The following is a 15,448-nucleotide window of genomic DNA, read 5'->3' as shown; positions in this document are numbered from 1 at the left end:
CCACTATACTGGGTCCCAGCTAACAGGGGGAGTATTCATTTTTTTGCGTAATAAGGAGGCACTTCCTTGCGTGCAAAGACATAGCTGGTGGGTCCGAGCTGTCAGCGGCGGTAACGTTTTTTTCGCGAAATACTGAGGCCCTTTCAGTGGGTCCCTGATGTCAGGTGGAGGAATCATTATTTTGCGCGTAATAAGGAAGCATTTCCTTTCGTGCGGCCGTGGACCCAGCTGTCGGCCTCTCCATGTACAGTCCACTTCAGATGCATGTCGGTCGTTGACCACGTTGACCAGGCCGCGCCAAGAGCACCAGGGCAGTGGACGACAGCGAGGCCTAGGAAGGGAACGACACGGAGGCAGGGAAGACTCAGCAGTTGTTTCCCACGCGAAGGGGAGTACGACTGAACAAGGGTTTACTGGTTCATCTGCCGTCGCCGGAGAACAACAGCAAGTGTGGGTGAGTACAGGGATGACTAGGCCAGTGATGGGAGTACAGTGGGGCGGTGAGGCCTGCGCGACAGCACAGCCAGCCGCGGGGAGGAGGGAGCAGGTAGTCCTGCCGGCGCTTGTTTGAGCGGCTAGAGCAGGAAGAGCAGAGATTGAAGAAGCACGACGACCTTTGGATGGCCATCCAACAGTCACTGCTTGTGCGTCAACCTTTTTTTAAGGAAAGCCTCAAATCTGTGGAAAACAGCATAGAGCCCATCTGCCATTATTTCTAATAATTTACAGCCCATTTGCTAATTCTTAAGGGTTTTTTGGAGCCCATATTCTTTTTGTTAGGAATACAGCCCATATTGTGGCCACGGTTAAAAAATTATACGAAATTTTGCATATTTCGGTGCGGTCCGAACTGGTTCTAATCACGAAATTTTGAGTCACATTCAAACTGATTTTAAAAATAAATGTATATCAATATAAAATCCAACAAATTCTCCATGCGTAAAAATTAATGTAATTTAAAATCTCGAAATGACAAAAAGATATTTGAAACTAATTGCCGGTTTGATGTGTTTTAAAAATGTACATCCCATTTCTCATTACTGATAGGCCATTTTCTCGCCCAGCCGAATGAAGCTCTCCTCGTCTTGAAAGATTTGCAGCCCAACAGGCCTGACAAAGCGACTTACTTGGCAAATCACAAAAAAACTGGGCTGTGGCCTTGGACCCAGCTGTCAGCCTCTCCACATACAGTACTCTTCCAAAGGAAGTCAGTCGTTGACCACATTGACCACGCCGCGCCGAGAGCACCAAGGTGGTGGACGACAGCGAGGCCTAGGAAGGGGACGACGCGGAGCCGGGGAAGACGCGGTAGTGGATGCCCACGCGGAGAGGAGTACGAGGGTTCACTGGTTCGGCTGCGGTGTGAGGCTACTGTCGCCGCAGAATAACAGGGGGTGTGGGTGAGTAGAGGGATACCCTGGGCCAGTGGTGGGAGTAGTAGGGGGCGGTGAGGCCTCCGCGGCTTCACAGCCGGCCACAAGAGGCAGGAGCACATGACAGGACCGGCGCTGCTTTGGACCGGCGCTGCTTTGGGCGGCAGGAGCACATGAAGAAGCACTATGGCCGTTGGATGGATATCGTACGGTCACTGGACCTAGAATCGTTCATATTGACTAAGTTGACAAAGCCCTCCATCCTCGTCAACTTAGTAGGCCCACAAGTCAGCCACCCACTATGGTGGGTCCCAGCTAGCAGGGGGTGTTCATTTTTTGGTGCGTAATAAGGAGGCACTTCCTTGCGTGCGAAGATATAGCTGGTGGGTCCGGCCTGTCAGCGGGGGGGGGGGACATTTTTTCGCGAAATTCAGAAGCCCTACCCATGTACAGTGCACATACAATGCGTAATAAGGAGGAACTTTCCTTGTGTGCGACCATGGACCTCGTGGGTCCTAGCCGTCAAGCTTCCCACGTACAGTCCTCTTCCATGACTCTCGTATGTTGACCACACCGCACCGAGCGCACCGAGGCGGTGGACGACGGCAAGGCCCCAGACTGGAATGACCCGGAGATGGGGAAGATGCAGCAGTGGAGTCGCAGACGGAGAGTCGCAGACGGGTGGGCCTACACTTGGCAGAGAATAATAGGAGGTGCGGAGTGGAGGGATGGCCTGGCCGTCAGCGGGGTAGCGTTTTGCTGAGGAGCGCAAAACAACGCCGTTGGACGCCGAAGGCTCTAGCAGGCGGTTCCGGCAGTGCTGGGGGAAGAAGAGGAGAGATTGAAGAAGAATGCTGGCCATTGGACATAAATCCAACGCCTTCTTAGGCTTCGACCTACTGGGCCACATGTCAGCCAGTCCATTTGTTTTTCTAGTCCATTTGGTGGGCTGGGTGAAACAATGATGTAGCATATATGCAGCCCGTTTAAATCCCATTTGCATTTTTCCCGAAATCCGCGGACTTGCTGGGCTGGGTGAAAATATCATGTTGGGCTAGACGGAGAAATGTTAATAAAACATAAACACATGATTGCACGTTAGTAAAATCTTTGCAATCTTATGTACGCAAGGACTAGGAGTTAACTTGGCAAGTTATATATAAACAATTATTATTATTATTTTGTAAGAACTTTCAACTTACAAAATAAAATATCATTTTAATTTGATGAGTTAGTAGTACGTGGGGTATTACTATTTTTTAGGCTAGACGTAGGACAGTTGAGTTGGTTCTAGGGGAAAGTACTGGGAGAAAACTCAGTTTACATCGAAAAAGAAAGTGGGAGAAAATTCAGAGACCTACTGGGTCCACCTGACGAGAAGAATATGTTGGGAGGAAGGGGATTCAAATCACGGCAGCCGAGTGAACTAGGTTTTTTACGGACAAGTGAATTAGTTTACATACATAAGCAAATAGCCACTAAAAAAGCAATCAGGTTAATGGGTTCTTAGAAGAAATATTTCGGACAAAACAGATAATTACGACACATAGGCTAATTTATGAAACACTCAGATGATAAATGTGCTTATAAACAGATAAAGTACAACATCTAGACCACGGTTGTCCGTGTACTCGTCGGTTACAGGAAGCAGACACGCCCTCATGTCCAAGATCTGCCTGTACTTGTCGTAGCATGCGTATGCGTCCTTGGCCGCGTAGGTTATGTAGGCTAGATTAAGAGGTACCTCCCACGTGTTCAGGTCGTCTTCTTTCATGTTGGCGTATCAGGGGTCGATGATGGTCTCAGCGAGGTCAACCACGGAGTCCTTCTCCTGCCCGTTGCTGATGATCTTGTATTGCTTCTGGATGTCGACAAGCTTGTTGCACCAGATGGCCCAATCATCGTGTTCTTCCTTCTCTCCACCATAGCGAAGGTGCAGTCAGCGCTGCCGATGAAACGGGCGAATGCTCCAGAACCTGGTGCATCCATAGGACTGAGGTGAGGCAGAGCTTCACCGAGTCCGTATCGTTGTTGTACATCACATTCAACTTCATGCAGCCATAGGACTGAACGGCGAACTAACTCATTGCTGAAGTCCATATCCAGCAGGCTCACCCCTCGGATCGCCATTGGAGTCTCTTCGAGTGAACGAGTGTGTAGGCGGCGGCAGCAGTTCGTTTTTCAGCTCTTGGGGAACTGGATTCAACAGTAAGCTGAGTGTGTACAGGCGACAACAGTTACTACCCCTCCCTCGTCCGCTGGACGCCCGGCAGAAGATGCACCCTCGGCGCATTCAAACGCCTCCATTAAGAAACCTACTCCGGCCACACATTGGTTCACGAGCCGGTCTGTATTGGTACTGTAATAACAGGAGTTAGTGGTGACTTTACTTAAATTTAATTAGCTTTAATAGAAATTTATAATTAAAACAAGCAATGCATTGGCTCATTCTATCAGTGCCATGGGATCAACATGCACAACAATTAGAATTATATTCTCAGGATGCACACGATTAGCACATTTGTCGCACTTTCACAAAGATAATACTACCAAGTTTGAACTGTTTGTTATGGTTGTTGTCCTCTGCATCATCATGCCATGTTTCCCAACTTGCAAGATTCAGAACCAACAAATAAGATCCAAATAATAAGTACAACAAAGATGCCTACACGTCTCATTGATTCCTAGCTTGCAAGATTCAGAACCAACAAATCGGATTCAAATAATAAGTACAACAAAGATGCCTACACATCTCACTGGTTCCCAGCTTGCAAGATTCAGAACCAACCCATTAGAGCCTTTTGATAAAGTGAATATCGGGATTAAATCCATCTTGGCTAGCCATGTCATACAATCGAAGAACTTGGCGAATGCTCTTGACCGTCACAACATCTGTAGTAGAGTATTCCTGTTTGCAAAGCATGTTTGCATAGCACAAACAAGGAGACAGGAGAGCATGATTTCGCTTTAGTTGAACCGTTTTGTGCAGTTCCACAAAAAATGAGAGATGTTGCCCACGTGACATTTTAGTTGAACTGCACAAGACACTCATTCCAAAAAAAGTGTTTTGTGTAGTTCACCAAAAGGTCACAATAGAAACAAGGTGAAATGGATATCCCTATCTGCACAAAATGATAGAAAGTAAACAGTTGTTGGTCAATAAGAATATATGAAACATATACAAAATGAAAAGAAGGATCTTAATTATGTTCATGGCAATCACGCAAGGACAGTAGAAATTTTAAAACGTCAGCAATGCTTCATGTTACCAGAAGCATTACGACAAACAATGAGATTCCTCAGATATGGGATTACTTTAATGGTGGCATTGCTTCTTTACCATACACAGTAAATCAACAACAGTTAGAGAGTTTGTTTAAGGGCATGGGACCATGGGGACACTAGGACACTCAGCAGCGTAAAGGAGCAACTTACTTATCATACTGGGGAAAACAGCAGGAGCGCCATTTGTAACACAGTTTAATTGCATCTTATCACTAGAGGCATTAGATTAACAATAACACTGGTTAGACATGTCCCTAAGGTAACAGTGTGATCGCTTCATTTTACATGCGCCCTTACAGCAAAAGGTTAGTTTACCCGCAAAAAAACAGCATAAGGTTGGTATAAGGACATGCGACAGTGGACGCATCAGCACAATGTACCTACAAGGAGGCATAAAGTGGTGATGCCGAGCTTGTTCACGCTATGTGAGGGCAGCAAACCTAATCCTGGAGACCTTTTACTATGTGAGGGCAGCAAATCTAATCCTAGAGACCTTTTACTATGTGTGGGTAGCAAATCTAATCCTGAGACCTTTTGCTATGTGAGGGCAGCAAATCTAATCCTCAGACCTTTTACTATGTGAGGGCAGCAAATCTAATCGTGAGACCTTTTACTATGTGAGGGCACAAAATCTAATCCTGGAGACCTTTTACTATGTGATGGCAGCAAATCTAATCCTGGACATACTCTGTTGACTTGTCCACTAGCCGCCACTTTCTATCCTTTTTTCAACCAATAATAGATATGTTCCTTATCCAGTTTGTACTGCGTTTTCCCATTATTTCCCTTTTGAACCAAGAGACCGGTTGTGTATCCGGTCTCTACTACTTTCACCATATTATTTCCTCTTTAAATCAAGTCCTAGATTCATGCTACAACTTTCCTCCCTTTCTTCGTTGTTTGAACAAAGCCCTAGATTCGAATGCAGGAAGTAGCCTTACCTCTAACACTACAAAAAAATAAACTTCCGTGATGATACGTGTTTGTCACAGTAGGTCGCGTTTTTTGTCATGCATGTACATCCATGACAAATTTATGACAGAATCATGATAGTCATACCTGTGCTGTCGTAGAAGTGTTCGATGACATTAGCAAAATTATCATCACGGAAGTGTCCACTTCCATGACGATAAATTGCGCGTCACAAAACTGCTTTCGTCAAGGGTGACCGACACGTGGCATCCACCGTAACGGAACGCCGTTAAGCTACGGGTCGGGTTTTGGATCCGATAACCCGTTAACATCCCCGACCAATGGGGATTTTCCACGTGTAAAATCGTCATTGGCTGGTGGAAACACGTGTCGGCTCACCGTTGGGACAAATTTCATCCACTCATTGGACAGAAGGCGCCTATGATATGTCGACACATGGCACGGCCCAACAGAGGCCCATTCCTGTGAAAAGGCCGGCTCTTTTGACTTGGACAAAAGGTGGCGGGTCGGCCCATGGAAAGCCTGTTAACGGCCTGTTCGCATATAGCCCATTTACAGCCTGCTAACCCAAGGCCCATTACTCCCTATCCGAATTAGGCCCAGTAGCGTCATCTGGGCCATCCAATATGATTCCAGCCCGTTTTCACTTCTGGCCCATATATGGCCCATGACGTCTTTCGGCCCATATGAGGCCCTATGTAACTCTTGGCCTATTAATGGCCTGTGGTGAAACTGGCCCGCAATGAACAGTGTATTCACTTTACACCCACTAACGGCCCGTGGTGAAACTGGCCCGTAATGAACAGTATATCACTTTATACCCATTAAGTGCCCATTATTCAGTTGGGCCGTTTCCAGCAAATGTTATCTTTCGGACTTCTCAGAGCCCATTTATTCTTGGGCTCATTTCCAGCATTCGTTTACTTACGCCCGTTACTGTCATTTTCTACTTGTGGGCCAAATTTAGCCCGTTGTTACATCGACACGTTTGTGGTCCGTTAATACGTTGGGCCGTTTTCATAGCATCATCAAATACGGCCTATTAAAGATGGCCCATTATGGTACGGCCCGTATAAGGCCCATTGATGATACGGCCCGTAGAAGGCCCATTGTTTCTATGGCCCGTAGAAGGCCCATTGTTTCTTCGGCCCGTAGAAGGCCCATTGTTTATACGGCCTGTCGAAGGCCCATTGTTTTACGGCCCGTAGAAGGCCTACTGTTTCTACAGCCCGTAGAAGGCCCACTATTTCTACGGCCCGTAGTTGGCCCAATGTCACTACAATAAATATTAGCCCATGGTTATTGTGGCCTAGTTTTAAAAAGAACTGCACTGACTACAAGGAAACAAATAAACAAGACAACAAGGAAGTAAATAAGCAAGCAACTTATGCTAGGCTAGCACGGCTGTTACACATATTACATCCACTGGGCATCAAAGTTCGCCACTAGTGCAAATATAGGGAACAAAGGAGCATATCATATACACTGGTTGTCAAAGTTGGCGACCAACGCAAATAAATGCCGCAGCAAAACAAATCTAGAACTGAAACCACTTTAGAAGATCTCAAGAAACAATATCCTGGGTACCCATAATGCTGGCAAGATGCTTAGCAAGCTTTTTAACTTTCTCTTGTTTGGCGCTTAAATCCTCCAGCGCTTGCTGTTGCACCAGAAAATATGCATCTGAATTCGGCAGGGACTTCCTCAGTCCTTTAGCTTCCTGTCGTAGCACATCTGATCGATGTCTTTCAACTTGAAGTTGAGACTTAAGAAGACGAACTAATTCAGGCAGCGAGTTCGAAGAGCTTGTGCCAGCAGTAGTGGCTAGTAACTCGAACACTACATCAAGACATGACTTTTGGGTGCCCTCACTGTCGTCAAGATAGTTTTTATCAGCTTTCTTGGAGACCAACAGGGATGTCTCACTATCTTGAACCTTATCTGCATTACTTCATTTACCATTGGATAATGCGGTACTATTCTCCAATATTTTGTCCGCGTTCTAAAAGAGAAACAAGCAGACACATCACATGTTTACCATGTTGTATATGAAACTCATTTTGGTAAATGAGTTCAGTAGTAAAGTGGACAGGATAACAGCATGAAACAAACATATATCTATGTGCCATGGTCACTTTATGGTCTATATCATTCTAGTTTTTGCTGCCAAATCAAGATAGAGACACAGTTCAAATAATATTTGTTCAAGACAATGCAGAATAAACAAAATATAAGTGTGGGTAACTATAGAGAAATAACAACACTTGTAATGTGCATGATATGGGAACATAATTGTTTATTCAATTGAAACTTAAATCAACATAGAGTAGGTTACAACAGCAAACCAGTTAAGGAAACAGGTTTAAAACATACCTGTTGCGCCATTGGAGTTTCAATTCCATCCTTCAAATTTGAAAATAGTTGGTATGAGTAAATACAGTAATGCAAGAGCAAAGGAGTATGAACCATAGCTACAGAACCTGACCTGAGAACAAATCTTCTTCTCCTTTAAGCCTTGAGTTGGGATTCGGAGTGGTGGTCCTCGTGCTTTGGGCACTGCAGTTCCCTTACTAACTGCTCATTTTTGGGTGCTCTGTGGTGGAGACGATGCTGTGTCAACTGGAACTGGGTTACTATCTGCCGGGGTTGGGGTTAAAAGGGGTGTAGCTGGTTCTCTGTCGAACTGGGTAGGGGTACAATCTGTGAGAGTCTGGGTTATGTGTGGTGGATCTGGTCCTTGGGCAAGTACAATCGTGGTTCTATCTGCATCAACTGGTAGCACTATCTTTTCTGAAGACCGTGTTGTTACTCCCTTAGATACTGCCATCACGCTCTCCAATTCAAATGGCTGATAAACAAGAAAAGTAATTGAAAGAATAGACATTGCACGATAGACAGGTGCAATGGATAGTGGGGAATAAAAGAGGGCATGAAATAATTCATATTTATGTTGTCTAACCAAACAGGATAGCATGACACAATTTCACATATATGATGGCTAACTAAACAGGATAGCATGACACAATTTCACATTATGATGGCTAACTAAAAAAGATGGAAAGACATAGTGCAAAATATGAGACTATGTAAACAGGATGACATGACATAACTATATAATGTGGTTATTAAACAGGTTGGCATGCCATAATTCACATACATTCATGGATAGAATACAATAATTCTAAATATGATGAATGTAAACACTAAACAGGATGAGATGATATAACTATATGATGTCTTTATTAAATTGGTTGCCATACCATAATTCTGATAGATGATGTGTATGTACTATGTAAACATGATGGCCTGATATAATTCAAATATATTATTTATGATGTAAAAACTAAGCAATGCAAGACAACATGCATGACATGGGTAATATAACCCTGCCAAGTTTGAGCATAGACCTCATGGGGGAAGTAGGACTGGTCATCAGTCTCTGAATCCTCCTCTGAGGAGCTCTCTGTAGCCAACAAGATGTCTGCTTCAGTAGGTAGCATTGTCTGCTGTGAATACCTTGTTTTCACTCCAGATACTTCCATCACCGCTTCAAAATGGCTGATGCACAGGAAGAGTAGTTGAATATACAAACGTTGTCGACAAATGGAACACGTAATACAAAAAAATGATAGCATTATATAATTCACATACATGATGATTGGCTAAACAGCATGGCATTGCATAATTCACATATATAATGCCTTTGCAACAAGATAGCATTGTATAATTCACATATATAATGTCTTGCAACAAGATGGCAATGCATAATTCACATATATGGTAATTAGAACATGTGGCATTCACACAAAGCATGTCTAAACTAATCAAATGGCATAGCAATGCGAGACACCATACGCATGATATGAGCAACATAACCCTGCCAAGTTAGAGCATACACCTCAGCGGGGGGGGGATGGGACTTGTCATCTGTCTCTAAATCCTCCTCTAAGGAGCTATCCGTAACCAGTGAGATATGCGCTTCGTCAGATAGCATACTCTGCTCAGAAGACCTTGTTTTCACTCTAGAATTTGCCATCACCGTGTCAAATGGCTGATGCACACGAAGAGCAGTTGAATGTACTAACATTGTTGACGAATGTAATATGCAACGAAAAAAAAGATGGCCTGATATAATTTACATATAAGATGACTGGCTAAGTAGGATGGTATTGCAAAATTCACATATATGATGCCTGGCTATACAAGGTGGCATTGCATAATTCACATAAACGATGAATAAACTAAACAGATGGCATTCGCACAAAGGATGGCTAAACTCAGCAGATGACATATTTGATGTATAAAGTAAGCAATGCAAGACACCATATGCATGATATAACCAACATCAGCATGCCAAGTTAGAGCGAAGACCTCAGGGGGTAAATAGGAGTTATCTTCTCCTTCTGAATCCCCCTCAGAACAGATATCTTCCTCTTGATTACAATCCGAAATGCGTGGAGGGGGGCTGCCTTTGCGCCTACCATGGAGCGACGTCTGCATGAAATTATATTGCCATGCAAGGCTCTTCTCTTTTGATCTACATGTTCAGTTCCATTGTTTACAATAACTGACATGCATAGGAATAAAACATAGTGAGATTATGTAAGGAGTGCATGCAGAAATCCAGAGTGATGGTAGCAACCTGTGGATAGACCAAAAACCAATAATAGCAGGCAGATAATGGCTTCAGTTAATAAATACAAATAATGGCTTCTTTACTGTTTGTTTCCCACCCAACATGAAACTCATAGTAGACACCGGAGATTAACCAGATAGTAGATAGATACTATTGATAGCAGCCCCGATATGTACCCCACAACCATTTAAAGAGTCAAGTTTGACCATTAGTTTGGAGCTGACTTAGAGTCTAATCGGTGAACAGGACGATAAAGTAGCATGTAATATTAAGCGATGCATAACACAAGCAGACACGAAAGAGTGCGACCTCTCTTGCGGACCTGTGTAGTCTTCGAGGTCATCTGCTCGGTTGATGATGGTAATGCAGTTTTCATGGCTGCCAGCGGCGGGGAAGAAGATCTGAGGCAGCGAAAGACAGTCTGGAGGCCGGATCCCTGCTTTGCTGGACCCTTCTGTCGTTGGAGCAGCTGAGCTGGGGTGGACGACGGCGCAGCAGGACCGGGACAAACCACGCAAGGTTTTCTTTGACAACTATCTGTAAGAGAAGTAATTCCGTAAGGGCTCGTTTGAATTGGAGGATTCCAACAATGCAGAGATAGGAAATAGACAGGAATAGGATAGGAATGCACGTGCAAAATAGAGAATTTAAAAACACAGGATTTCTGCCAAACTGGGTGTTTGATTCACAATAATTGGAAGATCACAGGATGCAAAGAAGCATGGTGAGATTAAGTCAAACCACAAGAAAATGTACGGTTATAAAGCTATTATGCTACTATCTCTTAGTCTTGTGCTTCATGAATAGGAATTTGAAAAGGAGGACAAGTGAAAATTTAAATTCCTACGTTTTTTCTTTCAAGGAGACACTAAAGGAACAAATCTGTGTGCTCAATGGACAATATATATAACATGTAGAGTAAAAAAGAGATGCAACAAGTGTACAACATCTTTGGAGAAGCCATGTCGATCTCAGCGTGATTGGGTTAGCCGGTGAGGATGCTCCGGCTGACTTTGCTGTCGGAGGAGGGGAAGTAGATCTTAGGCGTCTGGAGATGGAGCCCGAGGTATTGCTCTGCTGTAATGGAGGGTTTCATCGTTGGAGCAGCTCCTTTGAGTTGTACGATGCCGAGGCTGAAGCAGGACAAGAGAGACAACGAACAACCTTAACCTGAGTGGAATTCTAATAGCATCTCCAATACATGATGTAAAGTACATAACCACAAAGTGCTAGATGTAAAATACATCAGCCGTTTATCTCTGAACTGTCAGGACCCCGACTCGATGCCACATAGATCTAGCATGTAACACTTCATATCACTTTGCGGCCTCACGCACGGTATTCCCACGGGTGTCGCCTTACCTTTACCCGGGACCGTTTGCGCCTTTTGGCACACGTATATGACAGTGTCGCTAGCATCCATATGATAAGGAGCCCGGGCTGACATGGCTAGTCGTAAACCCAAAGTGGCACAAACTTACAGGGACAGGCATCCATGACCCAGCATCGAACGTGTCGGTCATCAGCGAGTGAATCCAGGCTGTAGCACTGGGCTAGCAGGACTCCGGTGAACCGGGCTGCAGCGGGCTAACAGGACTCCGGTATTCATCGCGTGACATTTCCCCGAAGGGACAGACACAGGAACGAAGAAGGACACATGCCGGCCAGCCTAAGTGTTCCGGAGCAGTAGCAAGCTACCATGGCTCGGTGGAAACACTAGGAGACATTTCCCGGTAAGAGAGGCTACTAAAGATAAACAACTAGATGGTCAGATCCCACACATACCAAGCATTTCAATAACATACACACAATATGCTCGATATGTGCAATACAACATGGCATCACAAAGTGACTCTACGACTCAAGTAGTTTATTCAATAGGCTCCGGGAGCGAGATATTACAAACATGCGTCTCATGACCCAACAATCAGAGCATACAAATCAAAGCACAAGCAGAAGCTATCATGTCTGGGTACAGACATCTATAAATGAAAAAGGCTGAGAAGCCTGACTATCTACCAGATCCTGCCGAGGGCACAAGATCGTAGCTGAGGTAACAAGCTAAATGTCGAAGACCACGCGGAATTACTAGTGAGACTGAAGTCTCTCTGCAAAACATAAAATAGGCAAACGTGAGTACAAATGTACCCAGCAAGACTTACATCAGAACTAACTACATATGCATCATTATCAACAAAGGGGATGGTGGGGTTTAACTGCAGCAAGCCAGCTTTGACTCGGTGGCTATCCTAAACTACGACTGCAATGTAACTCTTTTGAGGTGGCGCACACGAGTCCACATATTCACCATATCAATACACCACTATGGATCCGCTCCCGTCTCCCTACGAGAACGCCATCCATAGCACTCACGCTTATCTTGCGTATTTTAGAGTATCCACTTTCAATTGTCTATGAACTGATATAAGCAACCCAGAAGTCCTTTTCCGCGGACACGGCTATTCGAATAGATGATGATAACCCTGCAGGGGTGTACTTCTTCATACATGTTTCCACCACTTAGCGTCTGCACACGACATGTGCTCGGCAGACTTCAAGCGAAAGCCGACGTGGGTGTAGACCACGACCTACCTAAACACTCAAGTCTCTAGTCCAGGTTTATCGCCTATTCGGGTTCCATCCACGAGGAGATCCGGCCGGAGTTTCGCTCACAGCCCCAAACGATGTGAACAGGGTTCCGTGACACCAAACGGGCGCCCGGTTTACCCGGCCACGTGCCTAACGCATCACAGCCCACCCCTACGGTCAGCGCTGTCCATGGCCTCCAGCATACTACAAACACCAGAAACTACTTGCAACTCCTGGACAGAGGACAAGGGTGAATAAGAAGTCGAGCGGGGTCATATTTTAGGGCCCAATGTATGGTAGTAGCTGAATCATGGATCACAAACACAGAACTCAGTTCCTGAGGACGGCTACAATGAGACAACCCACCATGTACTCCTACATGGCCTCTCACCGCTACCTTTACCAAATCGTGTTCACACACTTAGCTCACACACAGTAGGACATGTTCACACGCCTCTGATTCATCCCCGATGAATCAGACCTGACTCAACTCTAAGCAGTAGCAGGCATGACAAACAAACATGGATGAGTAGGCACAACAGGGCTCAAACAACTCCTACTCATGCTAGTGGGTTTCATCTATTTACTGTGGCAATGACAGGTCATGCAGAGGATAAAGGGGTTCAGCTACCGCGGCAAGTAACAGATGAATCGGTGTTGTCCTAATGCATTAAAAGAGAGCAGGAGCAAGAGAGTAGGATTGTATCGGAATGAACAAGGGGGTTTTGCTTGCCTGGCACTTTTGAAGATAACATTGAGTCTTCATCAGTGTCAACGATCACATCATCGGTATCGCGTCTATCGAGAGGGGACAAATACCGGCAACAAGGAAGAAATACAATCAATGCAATGCACAATATGATGCATGCTCATGACATGGCAATATGAATGTGTTTTGAGCTAATGCAACTAGCAACAGATTAAATGAAGTTGGTTTGAATATAAAATTCAAATTCAAACTCCATGTGATTATTCAAATGCCATTTAATTGATTTGTGCTAAACAGCAGCTATAAGTTGTTCTAACATGCATGAAAATGGTACAGATGGATTCCTTGAATTTTTCTGATAATTTTTCATATATAAAACATTTAATTTGGAGTTACGGTTAATTTTCTATGATTTATTGAAGTTTTAACTATTTTCTGGAATTTCCTGATTATTTATAAATTAACTAAATTCCAGTAAATGAATATTGCGTCAGCATGACGTCAGCAAGTCAACAGGGGTCGGTCAGGGTCAAACCTGACGTGTGGGGGCCACACGTCAGTGACACAGGTTAGACAGGGGGGTTAGTTTAATTTAATTAAAGATTAGGGCACTAGGGCCCACATGTCAGTGGCTCTGGGGTTAGATTAGGTGGTGATTTGCTTAAGCTAATCACCTGATGGCGGGGGCCCACCTGTCAGTGTCTGCAGAGGGGGTAGTTAAGATAAAATAGTTAAACTAATTAACAGGGGGGGGCTGGCCCCACCTGTCATCGACCCAGAGAGGGGGGGGGGGTCCCGCCGTGGTCAACGTGGTCAGAGCCACTGGCGGCTTGACGCCGGCGAGGCCAGACGCGGTGGTGCGCGTCGGAAACCAACTACAGGGGCTCTTTTGGCGCGCAGGGAGCAGCTACGGGGAGAGGGTGGAGTGGCGCATCCAACGGTGGCGGTGGCGGAGGCTGGGGTGGCCGGAGCTGCCGGCGGCGACCTCTTTTGCGGCTGCCGGAGCTCGGGTGGGTGCGGGATTAGCGCTGCGGCTTCCAAACAAGCTAGCTGCCACGCTAGCGTTGCTCCACGGGTCGTTGCGAGTGCAACGGACGCACGCGCGGGGCCATTTGGTCACCGGGGCTTCGCCCGCGACGAGCCCGTGCGGCGGAGCGTTTCGGCTCCGGTGGAGGGAGCGGCCAGGGGGCGAATTAGTCAACGAGGCATGGGGAAAACGATGCAGCGGCTCACTGCGGTTCTTCTGGTGCTGCTGGCGAGGCAGGGGAGGCACGGGGTCCGGCGAATCGACGGAGGGGAGCTTCGGTGGCCGGCGACGGAACGGTGATGGTGGCGGCGTTGCAGGGCTTCTAGAGGGCCGTGGGTCGGTGGGGAGGAAGGAGGGGGTCGAGGCGGAGCTCGTGGGTGTGTCGGAGAGGCTAGGGGTGGCCGGTGGCCACGAGAGAGCTCGTCGTCGGCGGCGGGTGTGTTCGGTGGCTGCGCGCGAGAGAGCCAGAGGAGGAGAGGAGCTTGGGGAGAGAGTGAGAGGCCTGGGGGGGTGCGTGGCATCGCGGACGGGGTCCAGGGCAACGAGAGGAAGCAGGAGGTGGCTAGGGGGGAAGCAGGAGGTGGCCGAGGCAGCGTCGGCGAGCGCCACGCCTCGCCTCTGTTCGTCCTCCTGGCAGAGGAGGAAGAGGACAAAGGAGGAGGAGGTGGGCTGGGCTGGCTGGGGGAGCTGGGCCGGTGGTGGCGCCAGGTAAGGTTTCTCTTCTCTCTCTGTCTTTTTCTAATTATTTCAGTTTTCTATTTTGCAGGTTTGTTTTGAATTTGGTTTTGAAACCAATTCAATTTATTTTGCTTCTGACAATATTTTTAGGAGCTAAAAGAATTAAAACAATGCTCCACAAAATATTTCAGAATTATTGGACCTATATTTATTTAATA

This window comes from Triticum aestivum, chromosome 1B (assembly GCF_018294505.1).
Source record: "Triticum aestivum cultivar Chinese Spring chromosome 1B, IWGSC CS RefSeq v2.1, whole genome shotgun sequence".
Lineage (NCBI taxonomy): Eukaryota > Viridiplantae > Streptophyta > Magnoliopsida > Poales > Poaceae > Triticum > Triticum aestivum.
The sequence above is the reverse complement of the archived record's forward strand: the minus strand, read 5'-3'. Positions refer to the sequence as shown.